The following is a 21,355-nucleotide window of genomic DNA, read 5'->3' as shown; positions in this document are numbered from 1 at the left end:
TTGCAGTCGGAATTTAGTTTTGTGCAGTTCTAGGAGGTCTACTCTCACAGGCTTTGCCTTCTCTCCTTGAAAAAGTTAGTTTGCTGCTAATCACTTGAGGCGCCGTCACTGGGGAATGCCTGACGGGTCTGCACAGACACTTTTCCAGATCAGAATGATCCTCCCCGGGGACACTGACTTCTCAATCCCACTTTCCAACCCAGGTTCTTGCAGTGGGAGAGAACTACGCCCTCCTCCTCCTCCTCCTCCTCCTCCTCCTCCTCCCCCCCCACCAAATGCCCTAAATTAGGCCAGGGAACACGTCACTATGGTGGTAACCCCGGCGTTCGATGTTCGGCAGGCAACGTAAGTTCTATTCATACCTTGTAGGGGCGTGTGGATTTCTTTTTTTTTTCTTCTATAATTAAAATATTACACCGATAGTATCGTCGTGTCCAATTTGGAAGTATTTTATGTTCAATGCGGTTGCTGTCTTGGCGTGTATCGGCTTCCACTTCTCTGTTTTGTGAGTCAATCAAAAACAATAAAATAAAAAAATACGGAACAATGCAAGCAACAACACAAATAAAACAAATTGAAATAAGGAAAAAAAGAAGAAAAGCAAAGAATGAAAAGAAAAGAACCCAACGCGTCTCAACTTGTTGATTAGCATCATTGCAACTCCTCCTCTCCTACTTCTACCGACTTCATTCTAAAACTTCTAGGTTTGACCTCTAATGACTGCCATAGTAGACTCTTGGGAAACCCGAGGCAGGTTAAGAAATTTAGTCACGTGATAAATATAGGGGAAAAATAATCGATTTAGTCAAACGAGAATGTTCGAAAAAGGCGTATGTTTTAGTTGTTTCTTTTTACTATTGGGTCGATCAAGGCCAAGAGCCATTCGAGGATAAGAGTTAATGAGATGGAAATAATTACCAGTCGAAAGATGAGGAACACTAGGGGAGTACTAACATTGATCAACGCTTTAAACTTCATTTGATTACTTATGGCACAGTTTATGGCAAGAATTTGTTGACGCTGGATTTAAAGAAGATCAAGTTGTAATCAGGAGGGAAGCAGTCCGCGATAATGTTTCACGTTTGCAAAGTTTTTACAAAGAAGCTCTGACTGCGGAAAGTCTGGTTAACACTAGATACACAGAGAGAAAAAGACATTCTTTTTTTCTGTGGTGTTAGATAGACAAGTTCTTGTTGTGAATGTCTTATAAGGAAGAACCAAAGATTAAAGCGTTTCTTTGTGTGTTGGTTTGTTTATTTTGAGCATTTAAAACTTCACATGAATTCGTAATTACTTACTCCCTTTTCCCATGACTACGGGTAGATAGATAACTTGTCTTCAATTGATCGCATAAGGTTCGTAATTGACTTTTATGAATCAAATCCTAACATATTTATTTTGAATGCTGTTGAGAAAGGCATGGTCACGCATTTCCTCTCCCGCCCTTATATGCAAGCAAAATAAGCATCTTGTATTCAATGAATCGTATACAATCAACTGGTTACCAAAACTGTTTGATATGCCGTAAACAGACAATTTTTTTAGAGAGAAAGAACGAAAAAGAATATGTCTACCTCAGTATTAAACTTTCTTTTTTTTCCTGTTTATCTCTCTTCGTCTGTTGTTATAAGCATTCTGGAGAGAGTACGTGATAGGGCTAATGGATATTTGAGCAGATTATGGGACCGTCTATGTTGATTTCAATTTTTTTTTTTTTGATACATCACCGCTTATCAAGGTCAAAAGCCATTCAAGGATAAGGGTTACCAGGGTGGGTGAATTTGTTTGTTGAATAAGTAAGATTATATTTTATGGAAATCCCTGCAGACAGGGCGTGAAACCACTTGATGTAAATAGCTAAGAAGAACGACAGATGAATATCGTAGAAGACAGAAGATGCCTATTGGCTTGAGTTTCTTGTTCTAATATCATTGTGTTTTCTACGATAATTTTTCGAACTTGGGAGCGAGCCCAGAAATGTTTAATTTTAAGATGTTTTTAATTCTTTTTTGTAAGACATTCACAGCAAGAATTCGTCCTATTCCCACAACTGAAAATTTTTTGGATCATTCTATCGCTCCATTAAGGTTAAATACTGCTGTTACATCTAGGAAAGTGCCGTTCGGGCTCCTTTCTTATCTAGATAGGAGGAAAATAGTCGGCTAAAAGATAATTCCACAAGCCTGCAGTTTTTGGAAATAAGTGACAGGAATAGGAAACGGTATTACAATGAAATATCAAAAATAGCGAATTAATTTGGGAGGATGCAACTGATTGGTTGAAGGGACAAGGATTAATTATAAGGACGGATCCTAACAAGTATCTGTTGACATTGTATTTAAAGAAGTTCATGCTGTAGCCTGCAAGCAAGCACTATCATGATAACGTGTTTCACAAATGGACTATTCTTGGAAAAAAAACTCTGTTCATAGAAATTTCGCCTGGTGCCAGAGACACAAAGGAAGAAAGTAGAATTCATCATTATAAGATATTCACAGCAAGAACTCGTTACTTTTAAAAAAATATTTGGATCATTCTATTGCTCCAAAGAGTACTTGACTCTAGATGCAATCTCCTATACATATATAAAATCAATTACATATTAAGATTAAGTACTGCTGCCACATCAGCAGAAGTACCGTTTAGGGCCCCCTTTCTTGTCTTATATATATATATATATATATATATATATATATATATATATATATATATATATATATATATATATATATTTCTTATCTATTTATATATTTAAGACAGAAGATCTGAACAACATCGGTACTGTCGGTTTCAAATCCAAACAATGGGGACGTATAGTTAGTTTCTCATACCAGATTCTCTTAAGCCTGTTTATGTCTAATTTATTTACTTATATATATATATTTAGTAATTTATTAATTTACTTAATTTAATCAAATTTATGATTTACATATTTACACGCCCTATTTACACATTAATAAATAAATTCTCGCTTTTTCCAACTGCCCATAAGGAGAATGAATTTATAGAGACATGTAAAAAAACTCACTTAATGGATGTCTCAGACACGCCTGGAACAAGTTTTAGGCGCCGTTAAATGATTCATTTATTAGCAATAATTAAAATTTACTTGTTTATTTATTCTATGAAGATATTTATTTCGGAGAGCTTTCATTCTAATGCCATTACCTGAATGAGACTATTAAACTGAAACAACGATAGAAATGTCTCCCTTGATCGTGATTTGTATTAAAATTAGAGCGAATTCGATAGATAAAGATGTAAGCAATTATAGCGCTTGTGTCATGTCGAAATTAATAAAAATTCCAAAAATTAAGCAAAATGATTACAAAAAATAATAAAATTTATTGAATAATTCACTTTTATTGGTTTCTTCTACCGCAATCAATTCTGTATAACAAACTAACTTATCTCCCTTGTTTCCAATTAAAATTTGTTGTTTCGAATTAGAAAATGATACATAAATATATATATATATATATATATAAATAAAGATTTTTTTAAAATTTAAACATAGTTCTAGCATACCTACTACTTCATCATTTTTCATATTTTTATACTAATTTTGACATGACACATGATTACATAACAATGTGTTTACATAAAATGCATTTATTAGATATCCAATTATAATGCACAAACACTACAACTACAACTGCAGAATAATTTCACTGATATTTTTACTGTAATTCTTATTTAAATTGTCAGTATTTATTATAAAATTTTATTATTCATAATAACATTATTTGATTATTAATATTTTGTCATAAATCCTTATCGTTAAAAATTGTCTTACTCAGTACTGGTGCTGCTGTCAATATTTTTGGACGCCCGATTTATCGGAGAGGTACCTATGTTTTCAGTAGTGTCCGTGCGTCTGTGTATCTGTCCATGCGTCCATGTGTCTGTCCGTGCATCCGTCCGTACGTTAGTCCAGATGATTGTCAGATAACCATCCATTAGTTTTTCCTGAAATTTTGTCACAAATTGTATTTCATTAAGTAGATGTGCACAGTAAAAAAAAAATATTTTTGAAAATTCCCATTGCGTCCCCAGGGACTCAAAAGAAGTCAAAAATGTTCCAAAATGGCCAAAAATGACACATTTTGCCCCATAACTTTTGATCCATCCATTATATTTTTCTGTGGCTTTTTTTTTTTCATATTTCTCAACAAAAACTTGATATGTCTGATTATATAGTGGTTTTTCACGGTGGTCAACTCAAATATACATGTGTAAAGGCCTGAAACTGCACCGTTATCCATTTATACTGGGATTCGGCGTCACCAAGTGCTCAAAAGAGGTAAAAAAAAAAAAATGCCCCCAAATGGCCAAAAATGACACTCTTTGCCCCATAGCGTTTGATCCATCCATTACATTTTCCTGAAACTTGGCCAAAATGTGGAGGCCATTGTTCTTAATATAAATTCAGTATGTGTGACCCTGGCAAAATTCTGGTTCGCATCCCTCTATGATTTTTAGGGCTAAAAAAAAAACATGCCTTTTTGGAGCTCTTTTTTCATATTACTCAAAAACTTGATATGTATGTCTGTGGTTTTCTATGGTGCTGAATTCAAATATACATGTCTTAAGGCGTGAAACTGCACTGTCTGTCCATTTTCAGTGGGATTCGGTGTTCCTAAGAGCTCAAAAGGGGTCACAAATGCCTCAAAATGGCAAAAAAATGACACTTTTTACCCCATAACTTTTGCCCCATCCATTAAATTTTTATGCCGCGTTCACTGTGCTTTCACGGGGGACCATATATGCTTCACTTGTTTATTATTAGCATGAGGTTCATCGTCACTGGAATTTGGATAGCAATAAGCCTCCCTAAGGTTCCAGTCCTCTTTGCATCCAGTGAAAATCTGGTTAGTGCTTTCTTTCCTCGTTATTTCTCTCCTCAACCCTTAAGTGTGATGCTAGTAGATGCTGACACTATATTCTTTTTTCAGGGGAATAGTTTTCAACACTGATTTATTATTAATGAACAGAGCTACCCGACGTTGCCCGGGGCAAAAAATGTAATATGTTTCTAATAAAACCTATTTCCCTACCGTTTTCTTTCCATCTCTTTTTCGCATTTCTTCCTCCCGCTTCTCGGCACCCTCTTTCTCCATATATGCAGAAAACTCTTTTTTTATATAATAGATTCATCGAATAATGTTGCAGCATTTTATTTGTAAACTAGCAAATAAAATGACTGAACAATTAATACCCCACCCTATCCCACCATGATGAAATCTAACCCAGTTGCTCCCAAAGAATGAATACGTTTTCTAAATTTTAAATATTATTCATCCGGGGCAACGCTGATAAAAAAGATACTAACTTTGTTTTTCTTTGTTTTCTTTGTTTTGTTTTTTTGTTTTTTACTTGAGCTGGACATGTAAACACACATACGTATTACTTTACAATTGAAAGAGATATACAAACAATTACACTTAAAAAGATAGTTAAAATCTTAAAAATAGGAAAAAAGGGTTCTTAACCCTTGGACCAGGATGGCTGCCCTCGACACAAATGAATTATTGTACCATTATTGTTATATTTTTTGGTTTTACACGCCAATAAAAATTGTTTTAAACAATTGGGTTCTAAGTAGGACGTCCCCCAGTACGAAAGGCTGAATGCGGTATTATGGTTGAAGAAGATACTAGCCTTTGTTTAGTTCCGGAGTGACAAAGATGACCAATGACCCCCACCCCACCCTTTTTGAGTTGACCTTGTGCTTAAGTTTTTTTGTTCATGTTAATTTTCAGCCTGAATAAAGGACTTAATAACTCAAGGTGTAGTATCTGTTCTGATGCTACACTTAAGGTAATTTGTCCCTGGTCAATGTAGGAGCAACCCTTCATACCTAGACAATTATTTGGACACTGCCAGAGTGCCTCTTTTTGATGGGGCTGGTTTCCCCTACATTAAAAACCGACCTTGTGTCTAACTCTGCCCTTGTGGGTAGGTAAATAAACAAAAAATCTTTAAAAGATCTCTTGGTTGGAATGTCTAAAATAGCAGGTGGCATCCGGTAAAAAAAAAGACAACTGCTTTTTATATAATAGATTGCTAAAGAAATTTATTTCAATGCATGGCTTCCACAAATTTCTTAAAAACATGCTTAATTAACCCCTTTAAAAAAAAGAAAACAAAATCTATATAAATAAAACAGTACATGTGTGAGTATGTTAATACTTAATCGATAAAGTCTTAAACTACTGGTCACGTAACACTGAAATTAATAGGAAATATTTAAAGAGATCGATTATAACGAGTAAAGTCTTTCCATGGATGAATAACACATACAGAAGTGAAATGCAAAAAGTTAATTTCTACTTGCCGACATATTTGTATTAGTTTGCGCATGCGTAAAAGTAATCATAGCTAAAATTAGTTTAATTTTATAAATTTCTTAACTGTCTTTCCGATTATCTGAAACGGTAAGGAACGCAATTGGAGTGCTAGATATTGTTTTTATTATTTACTAGCGGGGGGAGGGGTACCCAGCGTTGCCCGGGTGTTTGGAAGCGTGTGTGTTAAAAAGAGGTGTAAAAGGAAAAAAAAAGTTTTGGTCGAAAGGTCGGATTGAACCCTGAAGCCTTGATGCTAAGGTGGAAACGAAAGAGAAAAAAGGGCAGTCACCTAACCATCTGTGCCACAAGGGATAGGAACTGATAAGGGCGTTATATAAAGGTTTATGAAGCGAAATGAACAGTGCGAGGAAGTCTGACCTATTTTTGCGCTGTAAGCCAAATCATTCGCGGACATACACAAGAAGAAGCGAACACACACACACACACACATTTTCGCTTTTATATTTATAGATGCCCCCCTGGTGTAGTTGATATATGATGGAAGTAAATTTTCTGTAAATGCAAACAGCGAACTTTATTTTGTAAACGAAATAAACCCGTAATGATTTATGCTGTATTTGCCCCCTCCACCTGGTAAGTAAAAGAACACAAATATGTATAATGTTATTTTTATGTTTTATGCGCGTAAAATTGAAAGAATTAATAGCAAGAACTGGGGAAAAAAATGTAAGAAAGAGTGTTACGAAATCATTTGTAGGTGTTTAGGGCAAAAGAAAAAGTGTAAAAAAAGAAAAAAATATAGGTAGTCTTGCATAATATGCCCGAATTCTCGTGAATTCCCGTCAAGCATTGATCGGGCGAAACCGACAGTCATCGGTGTCAGCCGCAGAGTACAGAAAAAAATAAAACAAACAAACAAACAAATCGAACTGAAATGAATACGAATGGAGGGGGGACTCCCAGAATACTTACCGTGTAAAATGCAATTATGTTTATTTTATTTTATTTTATTTTGTTTTTATTTGTTATTGTTGATTTGTTTTCTGCAATAAAATCAAAGAAACAAAACAAACAGAAAAAAATACAAATGGAAAAAAAAAAGAAATAAATAAAACCAGAAAACTGATCGTGTATAACGAATAAATGTTTAATATATTTTAGTCATTTTTTTATTGTTGGTTTGTTCTATACAAAAAAGTAGTTTTTAACCGTATAATTGTTAGATGTAAGTATAACGGTTTGTTATGTGTCTTGTTTTGTTTTCTTTTTTGTATTGTTTTCTTTGTTGTTGCTTTTTACCAATTGGAATGCCGTTTGGTTCCATAACGATAGCGTAATAGCAATTGGGCTTATAAAACTACCAGAAATTCAATATATAGAAATAAATAATGAATGAGTAACTAATGTAAAAATAAGAAGTCAGGTCCCCCCTAGTATCACGTATAAAATCACTGAAAACATAATAGAAGGGAAAATACAGTAAATAAAATATATAAATGGAGTAATCGTTTGAACATTTGAAGAACGCTAGCGGCTGACTGTTATTGTTTGTTATAAAACCTGGAATCCAAGGTTAGTTCGTTTCGTTTAAGTAACCCTTCAACTCGCAGCCCTCCCCCAAAAAGGAAAAAAAAATTAAAATGTCAAAAAAAAGGAAAAAATAAAAAAAATAAAAGAAATAGTATAAGTAACCCATGTAATAGGTGTAATCGAAAGTTGCTTTTAATCCGACAGTAAAATGCCTTTCCATTATTTTTAAGCAACTAAGAACTCAAACCGGTGTTTCCTCGTAAATTCCCCTGTGGACGTATCCGCAACGGTGTTAAGTGGTCGCGGGGGGAAGTATGAATGTAACAGAGAGAAAAGATTTTACCACTTCCATTGATTCTTACGGGTTTTAGCAGTGAACTCTCACCAGAAAAAATATAGAAATGTACGGTTATCGAGGAAGTTTAAGGTAATAGGCACCTCAAATAATGTGCTGCAGTTTGTGCACATTACATTTGCATGAAATGTCTTGAGTTTTAATCCTATTAAGGTCAACCTCAGACGGGGAAAAATGACTTCATTTTATTTATATAGAGATTATTCTAGCTGATAGCACCCAAGTCATCATATTTTAAACTGCTGAAATCAGTACTCTATATTAGGTACAATATAATATCCAATAGAGAAATGGCTCTGTAGTAATAAAGACGAAATCTGCATGAACTAAAATATATTAAAGCGAATTTTACGAACGGCAAGGTAACCCCCCCCCTAGCTAGTTAAAATATCGCATCCCAGTATTTTCTTTTTTAGTCTTTGGTATAACGTTACTGAGGTTTGAACACTTGTTTTATTGACCTGATAGTGAACGCTTTCGCTGTTATGTTCTAAATAGATGGCCTGATATTCCCGGATACAAATCAGGTGCTTTAGACTTTTCTATGTTTAATTGAATTTCTCAAGTATTTTCCCATTATAACAAGTGTAACTGTAGCCTTTTGCTCCGTTTATTCATTCTATCGCTCTTTTTTGTCTGCCCATTAATCTCAATATTACATTTCAATTTTCATGTCTAGACACGAAATGATAAGAGATAAACTTGTTCCTCGTTAATTCTCATAAGCATTAAGTGTAACAACATTAACACTATCCCATCTTTGAGTTACATGTAGGCGAATCGAGCAAAAACGGTGTCCACTAACAAAAAACAGTTTCAAAATGCGCATTATGTGATTCATTTTTTTTTTTTTTACTCATGTTCACCTCTTACAAAGCATATCCCCACTTGGACATAAGAGGCTACTATTTGAGGCCATGTCTAGGAAAGATTAACAAGATATTTGTTAATGTTACATTTAAACTTTTGCATATCAGTTCAGTCAGGGAAGCACGCAGCAGGAAGGGAATTCCAAAGTCTAAATGTTCGAGGGAAGAAACTATTAAAATAGAAAGCTTTTTGGAGCATTAACAGTGAAGAGGTGAGATCTTATTACTAAGCCGGTTTGTCGGGGATATGTACGTCGAGGGGATACAAGTGAAATGAGTTCATCAGAACACATTCCATTAAAATATTTGTAAAACAGGCACAGTGATATAACATTGCGGCGATGGGACAGGGGCTGGAACTTAGTTGATAAAGTGGGACCGATTAGATTGACAACTTTTTTTGGATGTTTGAACCAACATTGTTCCGTCTTAGTTTAATGTCTCTGATATATTTTCACTTAGTGATGCGTGTATAACGCAGTATACGCACGTGCCGTCGTAGTCGTCGAACCTATGTCCTTGCTTGTCTGTGGATACAAAACCGCTTGGACGCCGATGTTTATAACAAAGGTTGTTTAGTAACAAGCCGAGCATGTGGGGTCCCCCTCCACGAGAGAATAAGTCTGGAAAGAGAATTTTGAGAGTGACTAAGATATAGAATAGGACTACTATGAAGCTGTATGTTGGGAGTATTGACTGAAATGGACCAAGTTATGTGTGTGTGATTGACGTAAAAAATTGGATTTGAAAAGTCCTGAATAAAAAAATACTTTCGCCATGACTAATGTTTGTGCAAAATTTTTCCAAAATCTAAAGCGTCGTTATTGAGAAAAGTGCAAATAAACGAACGGACGAATGGGAGTGAATTATTGGGTTCAATCCCTCCTTTGTCGGGGAACCAACAAAAAACAGTCACAGTACAGATTACCCTTTCTTGACCTACAGACTAGTTCTTATCAGATCATCGAGTTAAGCAACGTTGACCCTGATCAGTACCAAATGGATGACCTCTTGGGAATACCATGCACTGTTTATAAGACGACGATGATGACGACATCTCCTTGCAAGAACTGCAAAAACCTAACATAGTCATCTTCCCTGACAGAAAATACAAGTGACTTGGAACAGCTTGTAAATTTGATATTCCTATGAATTTAATATTCCTCCTTTAGAGGAAGCCGGGTCAACTCAATTAGGATTAGTGCCACTTCGTTTCAGTTCGGTTCTTTTTTTTTTTAAGTGGGTGATTAGCAAAATGTACTATCTGATTTGATGATATACTACTTCATTATTTTTTGTTCTCGGTCAAATCAAAAATCCTTCTAGACTGAGGTAATTTTGCCCCCCCCTCCCGACAAAGCTGGTATTGTGCCTAGTAATTCACTCCCTTTCGTCCCTTTGTTTGTTCGCACTTTTCTCAATCACCACGCCTTGAGTTATTTGTAAAATTTTGTACAAATATTAATCATGGTGAAAATAAATTTTTGTCAGAACGGATTTTCCGGGATAACTCCGGTTACCCCCCTAGGGGCCTTCATAGGGATAAAATTGCCTCAAAATCGTTCGTCGTCCGTTTGTTTGTTCGCACTTTTCTTAATAACCATTCTTTGGATATTTTTGAAATTTTGCACAAACATTAGTCATGGTGAAAGTAAATGTTTCACTCGTGGAAAGGGACCCTGCATGCTCGTCTTATTTTACTTTTGCTCCAATCCAGAGTGTCCATTTTTACGGAGATGGATTTTTATCCTCATTAAAAACTGACCTTCTGTCTTGCTCTATTCTCATAGGGAGACCAGTCAATAGGAAGAGTCAGAAAAATATCAGATAGACAAATTACTTTCATATGCGAATGAGATAGATAGACAGACGGATTACTCATCATCACATTACACCTAGCTATATTGCGCGTTAGCGTCCTCCTTCATTTGGCGTCGTTACTTCTTGAAGTCTCGCCAGTGAAGGAGACAAAATCTCTGCCTGAAAATCACATGGTTTCGTGACTTCTGTCTGGAGTCCCATTTGACTTTTAAAGGTGCCACTTATACTCTTCCATGCAAACAGAAAGATTAGCAACGGTTTTTTGTTTTGTCGTTTTTTTTTTTTGTGAAAAAGTTGTAGGGAAGAGATAAGTTTATAAATAATAGGACCAAAAATAAATAATATAACAAGGAGCTAGTTAACAAGAGTATTACAAAAAGAGTTTCAAAGGAAATGCCTCCTATTTTTTTATTCAGCCCGAATGGATCAGAGGGAATTGTACATTTTATTGTTATGGTGATTGAACTCATGAATTCATGACCTGAAAGTTTCATCTCTCTCTCTCTCTCTCTCTCTCTCTCTCTCTCTCTCTCTCTCTCTCTCTCTCTCTCTCTCTCTCTTGCAGATATTGACGGTGTGATACTTTAAGAAAGTAACCTCGGTCATGGAAATGCGTCATAGAATTCCTTGCCAAGTGCATTGAGAATAGTGGTGACTATGTAGAAAAATAAACTCTGAAGCACAAAAGCTTGCTCATTTTAATGAAACCACTCCGTCTTCGTAGCTCTTCAATTTTTAGTTTAAAAAAATAGGAGGCTTTACTTTTGAAACGCCCCCCTCGTATTTACAAAAAGTACAGAAAGTAATGTGCTGCCAGAGATTGCATGCCTCTTCTCTCTCCTTCTTTCTCTCTCTCTCTCTCTCTCTCTCTCTCTCTCTCTCTCTCTCTCTCTCTCTGTTTGTAACTACCACTATTCATAATGCCCGAAGAGTCCATGTAGCGATGAAATACGGTAGATCACTTTTACAAGGTGTTGTTGTTGTTGTTGTTGTTGTTGTTGTTGTTGTTGTTGACAACCGCCCGTCTTGGGAGACGATGGTGTAGCTGTATCTACTGATCACTGTAAAAAGAAGAAAATAAAGCAATACGGTCATATCATGTGATCATCAGGTCTCGCAAAACAATCCTGCAATGCTTTATGCTAGGAGAAAGAAAAAGGGCGGACAGGGCTGACGCTGGGTAGCATGTTCAAAAAAGAAGAATATTGGGAGAGCTGGAGAAATATGGTTGCCAGGTCATCTTTGCTGTCACAAACAGTTATCCAGACTACGGGACAAAAAAAGATAAGATAGGAAGGTCCTATATATGCGGTCCTGGAACGTCTGCTGTGATCTGTTCCGACCAGACACTGACGGGCAATGATAGATCAGAGAAATCCACATACATTATGTTCGTTGTGCCTTTCTCGCTAACCAACTTTATTCGCTGAGATTTTTTTTTTATTTCTAAAAAGGAAAAAAAAATAGAACAAACCATAAGAGATAAATTATTGCCTGGCATTTCTCTTCGAGCCACGAATTTGCAATTAAAATTACCGTTTCAGGATTAGCGAAAAACGCTTCATTCTTTTTGTGTTTGTTTTGGTTTTTGTTTATTTTATTTTATTTTATTTTATAATTTATGGAGTGAAATTAATGGTCGACCATGACACCTGAAAAGAAAATGCTTCCCAGCTTAAAATGGGGAAGAATATGTAAAACAGACTTGAATCAAATGGGAAACTGCCTCTTTCATTCCATACAGCCACTTTCTCGCAGAATATACATTGCCGTACTTTCGTAAATGTGTTCGACTGGGCTCCAAACTCTGATTTTTCCTTGCAAAATATTCACAGCAAGAACTTACCTCACTACCTCAACTGCAACAATTTTCTTTTCTTTCTCCGTGTGAAGAATCGATTTTAAGTGAAAAGAGTTTTTTTTCCAAAAACTTCTGATAGTTGGAATCAATTTGCCACAAAACTGTTCCTTTTTAACTACAATACAACATGATTGTCTTCAAATACAATGTCAAAAAATATGTGTCGAACCATCCAGTTTAATAATAATAATAATAATAATAATAATAATAATAATAATAATAATAATAATAATAATTGTTGTTGTTGTTGTTGTTATTATTATTATATGGGGCACGAAGAAAATCAATATAGTACCAATAATTGTAGGAGCACTAGGGACAGTCCCAGAGAACTTGGAATAAGGACTAAGAAAAATCGGAATAAAGAGGAAGAATGAGACTATACAACAGACGGTAATGCTAAAAACAGCTGGAATATTAAGGAAACCCCTCGAATGCGGAAACTAACAAATATGAGTGGCAAACACAAATCAGCCGTATGAAACTTGCAATACAAATAAAACCGCAATACAAATAAAGCTGCAATACAAATAAAACTGCAATACAAATAAAACCACAATACAAATAAAACTGCAATACAAATAAAACTGCAATACAAATAAAACTGCAATACAAATAAAACCGCAATACAAATAAAGCTGCAATACAAATAAAACCGCAATACAAATAAAACTGCAATACAAATAAAACTGCAATACAAATAAAATCGCAATACAAATAAAACTTGCAATACAAATAAAACCGCAATACAAATAAAACTGCAATACAAATAAAGCTGCAATACAAATAAAACTGCAATACAAATAAAACGGCAATACAAATAAAACCGCAATACAAATAAAACGGCAATACAAATAAAACTGCAATACAAATAAAACCGCAATACAAATAAAACTGCAATACAAATAAAGCCGCAATACAAATAAAACTGCAATACAAATAAAACCGCAATACAAATAAAACCGCAATACAAATAAAACTGCAATACAAATAAAACTGCAATACAAATAAAACCGCAATACAAATAAAACGGCAATACAAATAAAACTGCAATACAAATAAAACCGCAATACAAATAAAACCGCAATACAAATAAAGGTGCAATACAAATAAAACTGCAATACAAATAAAACCGCAATACAAATAAAACTGCAATACAAATAAAACCGCAATACAAATAAAACTGCAATACAAATAAAACCGCAATACAAATAAAACTGCAATACAAATAAACCCGCAATACAAATAAAACTGCAATACAAATAAAACCGCAATACAAATAAAACTGCAATACAAATAAAACCGCAATACAAATAAAACTGCAATACAAATAAAATCGCAATACAAATAAAACTGCAATACAAATAAAATCGCAATACAAATAAAACTGCAATACAAATAAAACGGCAATACAAATAAAATTGCAATACAAATAAAACCGTAATACAAATAAAACTGCAATACAAATAAAACGGCAATACAAATAAAACTGCAATACAAATAAAACCGCAATACAAATAAAACTACAATACAAATAAAACTGCAATGCAAATAAAACTGCAATACAAATAAAACTGCAATACAAATAAAACTGCAATACAAATAAAACCGCAATACAAATAAAACAAAAAGAAACAAGGCCACAACAAAAGAAAACTGAAACAGCAAATTTGTAAATAAACTTCACTGCCGTACAACACCTCTCCAAATCGTAGCGTCGACAGAGACTGGCGCCACAACAATGAAAAGACAACAGAGAGAAATTACTAAACAGACCCCCACTTGATTAGTGCGAAGAGTACTTGGACTTGAGGGGGGATGCTTTTGTGTCACCCAAATTTCAGTGAAAAACAAATAGTCTTTGCTAGCGTGAAGTCGATGGCAAGCGGCTGTTGCGATATAATAGAAATTCATTAATAGAACTAAATTCTAATGTCTTATTTCCTGTCTTAATTACCGGTAGCCTGGAGGTTGAATATATATAGAGTCAAGGTTGATTTTGTGACTCAGTTCAAATCCTATGACTAGCAGTAATTATTATTTCTTTCACCGATAAGAACATAAGTTCGAAACATGTGTGTATGTAAGTTTAAATGTAATTATTAATATTAAGTTTTAAAATATTACGTTTAAAAATAATTATTAATACTTTTTTATCGCATATATATATACATATATATATATATATATATATATATATATATATATATATATATATATAGAGAGAGAGAGAGAGAGAGAGAGAGAAGGGGGGTAGAGAAGAGATTAATAATTGTAAATTATGAATCTTATAACCGGCATGAAATTTGATTTTGCTTGTTTTCTCCTTTGAAACCGATTCATAATTTACAATTATTAATCTTTATCCTCAATATTAATATAGCTCTAGAATAAATATACCTATTGAGCTTATTATATATCTACAGTACTATGAGTAATGTTCTTTTGAAATACATTAAAAATATCTTTGCTCTACTAAACTTCCGGTCTAATTTCTCTCTCTCTCTCTCTCTCTCTCTCTCTCTCTCTATATATATATATATATATATATATATATATATATATATATATATATATATATATATATATATATATACCAGTGGTGAAAAGACCGGACTAGAGTGCTCGATGTGTAGTCAGAGCAGTATATAGGAAATTTATTACTGTGAGTCCAGAATGAGTTTACAAATTGTTTCAGCTAGAGGAAAATCCTCAAAGAGAAAAAATACAACTAGCATCGTCAGAATTCATAGATGGACTAAGTTATAAAATCAAATAAGAATGGAAAAATCGTAGATGAAGGGGAGTTTGAAAAGAAGGGGGAGTGGTAGGGAGAGGACGTTGGAATCTAAAGTAGTAGGAGTGTATACAATAAGAGAGGGGTTTATAATTAATTATTAATTATGTGTATGAGAAGGTGTACGCGTGTATGTGTATTTATATGTGTGTGTGTGCGCGTATTTTATTTACTTATCATTAACAATTATTTATTAATATTTTAATTTTTAATTTATTTTATTTACTTACTGATATTCTTACCTACCATTATACTATCAAAATAAACCTGTAAGGTATAATTCATTAATTTATTTTTCCTTTTCTTTTTCTTTCCATTTTATAAACAATAATCTCTCCCCGCCCGGCTAAATCACTTTAAACCTCATTTTCAACCCGTTCCTTCACTAACATTAACTCTCCAACCTGTTGCCATGGTGATCCTTTAAATTAACTGTTATTTATGCCGTTATAAATAAGAGTAACGTCTTTTAATTTTAAACCGTTATAAACTAAAAAGAAACGTATATAAAAATTTACACATATTTAATATTTAATTATAAACCCCTCTCTTATTGTATACACTCCTACTACTTTAAATTCCAACGTCCTCTCCCTACCACTCCCCCCTTCTTTTCAAACTCCCCTTCATCTACGATTTTTCCATTCTTATTTGATTTTATAACTTAGTCCATCTATGAATTCTGACGATGCTAGTTGTATTTTTTCTCTTTGAGGATTTTCCTCTAGCTGAAACAATTTGTAAACTCATTCTGGACTCACAGTAATAAATTTCACACATATATATATATATATATATATATATATATATATATATATATATATATATATATAAAGTATATGGCAATTAAGCTACACAGAATATTCTGCGTTTCATCCACGCTAGGATTAATAAGCCGGATGAATCCGAGCGTGGATGAAACGCGGAATATTCTGTTTAGCTTAATTGCCATATATACTTTATAACTTACTACCTAGCTCTACCTACGTATTGAGTACTGCTGAAGTAAATACTTAAAGTTTACGCATAAATTTATACTTTCGTATATTAATTTATGTGATTAAATGAAGTAGTCATATATATATATATATATATATATATATATATATATATATATATATATATATATATATATATATATACAGCATGGGTGCCCGGCGTTGCCCGGGTATTTGGAGATGTATGTTGAGCAAAAAAAAATGGTCAATTTTTTTTACCTTTGACCCCTATTATGACCCCTTAAAATTTATTGTTTTGGGCTCAAATCAACTTATTAAGTTAGATCCATGTCCAAGGAACCTATATCTAAAATTTCAAGTGTTTAGATCGAAAATTGTCGGAGGAATTTGGTAGAATACTCAAAGGTCAAATCGTTGAACTTTGACCCCTTAATCGCCAAATTTCTGGCCGCAATCCGATCATATCAATTTTCCCAAATCTCAGTACCCTGTATATCAAATTTCGAGTCTGTAGACTAAAAATTGACAGAGTTATCGCGTAGGAAAATGTACACACACAGAACAGACACACACTTTCACTTTTATAGATATATAAATTAAATAAGTACTGTTTATACCTCCAGACACTAGTGTTACGCAGTTATCAGCACAGGGCTGTCAATTCCTGCCGGTTATGAGATTCGAACCCAATCACGAAACCACTTTTAGCTCCATGTACCAAGCCTCTACTTCAGGGTCACCAAACAATTGTCACGGGGATGAAGGGAATTAAGAACTATTAAACGTCGAATTTGGGCGAATACATTTTGATAATCTAGAGTGTTCGCACGAATTTGAAAAACAAAGCTAAACTCTTCCAGAAACAAATACAACTTTCATTTAGTCTAAAGGAATGGATAAAACAATCACATCCATATAGAAAAGATCGGAATGAACTGGTGCAGTATTGGTATTTATGAGATAAGGAATTACTTGAATAGTTTTTAACAATGATATAAATTTATTGTAAATCAAGTAGATATTTGATACCATATTTTTCATGCGTATAAAAATCATTTTGATATTTACAGCTTTTGAAATTTCATTGACCTTCTTAAAGTGATATATTCCTTAGTTTTAGCAAAGGTGAGGGGGCCCTTTTATTTCACTATGAGTCTTAATAAGGTTCAGTAGATACGTAGGTGCTTTATAATTTATATATATATATATATATATATATATATATATATATATATATATATATATATATATATATAGGACAACAAAATAATGAAATGAAGACACAAAACTATATATAGGTAGATATAGAATAGATCATTTATTGAATAATGGAATACAGGCAAAATTTTGGGAGGGGGGTAGAAGGGACTCTTTATGCCAGGGAATTTCGAGACCTAACACTTCTAATCAGAAGAGTAGAGAAGGTGCTAGGTAGCATGGGGGAGATGCGGCGTCTAGCGTAAGGTTCGTTAGGGATGAAAAAGATTAAGAGGAATTATAGTGTTGGGTGAAGCTTTAATGAATTCTAAATAAATAAGGAGAAGCTTATTATATATAGTTTGATATATAAGAATATAAATTGTCTTTAACATAGTATTGAGATTAAGGGGTATATGTATTATGGTTGAATAGGGGGTGTATTGCTGCTGTGTGTTAATTTATTTTAACGGTTTATGGGTGTCTATTTTCTATGGAGCGGGTAATTTTTTATTAATTTGGTAAAACTGAAAGGTAATATGCGGTAATATATTTATAAGTTTCTACTGTTATGATATATGGAGTATGATCGGTTGGAGATTAGGGTGACAATGACTATGAGTGCGTATAACTTGATGTAAAAGGTTAAGTATACATATTGATGTTAAAATGGGGGAGTAAGGGAACCATAGCTACTTATGAGAGTGGTAAAAATATACCAAATAATAGTAGGGTAATTATAATAGTACGGAAGATAATAGTAATGACTATTGTATAAGCTCCAATAATTATTGTTTAGCTTGCCATTATCCGGATGAGTCTCCTTTTGTGGAATTGATCTTTCTCTTTTCTCTTTTACTTAGAGCTATATATATATATATATATATATATATATATATATATATATATATATATATATATACAACGACGACGACGACGAAGAGGATGCCTCCGTTTAGTCTCGAAAGACAAAGGATAGCCCTCGGGAATGTGCATGGAATTTCGAAAGGAAGCTTTTACTTAGATCGCATTTGGCCTTCGGGCCAAGATCAAAGTGTAGGATCTGTTCTTCAGATGCTACGCCTTAATTTCTTGTTCTCTGTCAGTAGAGGAAAAATCCTTCACGACTGAGACAATTTTTATTTTTGTTCCTTTTCTCCGTGTTAAAAAACAACCCTGGTGTCTAACTCTGTCCCGTGGGAAGGCATTGTAAATAGGTACTCTCGTTCCGTCAGCCATGACTGGGTATTATGTATGGAACGAAAAGTCTTAAGTAAGTCGTAATTGTATTTTGAGTATCGCCTGCACTGAAGCGGCGTAACGGATAAAGTACTTGGTTAAATTCAGTTATAAGTTACACTCTTCTTCAGGTTGAAGCTTGTTGCGAATCTGTCTCTACTTTATCTTTATTTTCATGGCAACTGCTTGTCTGAGCTCCAATTTATGGTCCCCACCTTCGCCAAAATTTCACGAAAAACACTCGTCTAGCTGAAAACACTGTCAATAATTTCCTCCACTCTTTATCTGTGCCTAAATCTAAACGTAGATTTCATGAACAAAGTTTCTTTCTTTAGAACTGCACGCCTGTGAAACTGTTTCCCGTTTGCCTGCTTTCCAGCTGACTATAATAGGGATTTCTTCAAGTCTAACGTAAACAAGTTCTTGATGAGCCGTTCCACTTAAGTTAACAAATTTATCGAATTTTCATTAATAACGATTACTATATTGTCTAATTGACTACTGTACACTCTCTAACCCTTATCCTCAAGTGGCCTCTGGACCTTGATAAGTGGTGATGCCTATGGAAAAAAAAGTTCAATCGTCAGTGCGGGCGATCGAAAAATACAATAGTAAATTATTTAAGATTAATACCTAGTATGGCTGATGGAACGAAAGAATACTACCTTCGTGGAGTGAATAAATGTTTCCGTTCACTATTCTGTGAAAATTCCCGAGTTCGACAGAAAGATTCCAGAGTTCAACAAGATACACCTGAAGAATGTTGGAGGTTACATCGACCGAAACATGGTAAAAAATAACGCTCAAGATGTGTAGTCCAAATTATTCAAATCATACGAATGACTCTGACTATTTGGCCCTCTGACCCTCTGGCACAATTTAGCACTTAAACTAACCCTTAAAACTGCTTGCGATTCGAATTACTTCAATTCATTAACAATGTAGACTTCCTTGTCAAAATACTCCAGAAAAAAAAATAAATAAATGAAATAATTAAAGTCAGCATGAAAGAAGGTAGTAGCCATGTCACCCGATCTAACACTATGAAAAGGTAATGTCAATGTATTATGTTGAAAAATAAATAGTGTTGACTTTTGTTTTATTTAAATTTATCATTCAACATTTGAAATAAATCCTCATGTGAATATGTTAAACTTATATACGATTTTAAAGCGACGTTTTTCCTCTACGCTGAGCAATCTTTCCAATTTTTATTTTCAAAGCCCACGAGATGGATACAATAAAATCTCCAGAAAACCGCTAGATCGGAGCAAAAAATCTCCAGAAAAACGCTTGATCGAAACCAAACATCCCTAAAAAAAATCGCTGGATTTTAACAAAAGTCGTTAGATTTATATAGATCCCCAGAAAACGCTAGATCGAAATTACAAAACCGCTAGATTGGAACGAAAATTCTCCAGAAAACCGCTAGATCAGAGCAATCAGAAAACCTGATAGATCGGAACAAAAATTCCTGGAAAGTCGCTCGATCAGAAAGCAAAAGATTTCCGGAAAAAGGCTAGATTTAAACTTTCTGCATCTAAAATATTATGAATATACAATATTTCGCATTTTCTGTACAGATTTTAAAAAATTGATTAAAACTGTTGTTTGTCACATAAATATCATTTGATTTAAATTAAAAAAAAAAAAAACAAGGAACATAATTCATGAAGGAGTTGTGTGTCTGACTAATGGAGAAATATTAAGTTTAACAAAAGTGTTATAAAATGATAAAAAAATTATTGATTAGAATAATATTTAGCTAGCAATTATATTTACGATAAAACATATTCGTTTTATTTATTTAAAGAATATTTAGCTTGCAATAATTATTTTTATCGAAAAAGAAAGAGTAACTTCTTAACAGTTGTTATCGTAGCAGGCATTTATTATTTCAAAAGAATTATTATTATCAAAGTATATTATTCCCATTGTTTTTGAAGGCGCCGTGGAATTTCCACAGGCTCCTGCTATTTTAAACAATAAAATAGTATAGCTAATAAGTCACGAGAAGCAGATCGTTTTATTTGGTGGTTAGACGAACTAGGTTCGAAACCCGACCAGTTTAATATCAGTCAAATTCTGATAAACATTTTCGTTTCTTTCTTGTTGTTACTTAATCAGGCTGTCTGAAGATAGCGACTTCCTGGCCTAAAATGCACTAAAACCTTCATTTTTTTCTTTTACTTCGCAAAACGCAATCCTGTCCTGCAAAACCCAAAACAAAAACAACAACTTCCCTCCACAAAACAACCAAACCAAGTATCATGAATATTTGAAATATTTGAAAATAAAAAGACCTTGAAACATAAAAACTTTTACCAAAAATGACTGGATTCATCATTCAATAATCCGAAGAGGATTGATATGCCGTAAAACAAAACAACCAAACCAAACATCATGAATAAATACT

General features: G+C 33.8%; 1 protein-coding gene across 7 annotated transcripts in view; it reads left to right on the top strand.

Moving 5' to 3' along the window:
• LOC145258231 (forkhead box protein J1-B-like) overlaps nucleotides 1-21,355 on the top strand; it is a 350,822-nt gene that overhangs the window by 323,921 nt on the left and 5,546 nt on the right. The window lies entirely within an intron of this gene.

The sequence above is a fragment of the Euprymna scolopes genome, chromosome 33 (assembly GCF_053919585.1).
Source record: "Euprymna scolopes isolate OS-2025 chromosome 33, ASM5391958v1, whole genome shotgun sequence".
Classification (NCBI taxonomy): Eukaryota; Metazoa; Mollusca; class Cephalopoda; order Sepiida; family Sepiolidae; genus Euprymna; species Euprymna scolopes.
The sequence above is the reverse complement of the archived record's forward strand: the minus strand, read 5'-3'. Positions and strand labels throughout refer to the sequence as shown.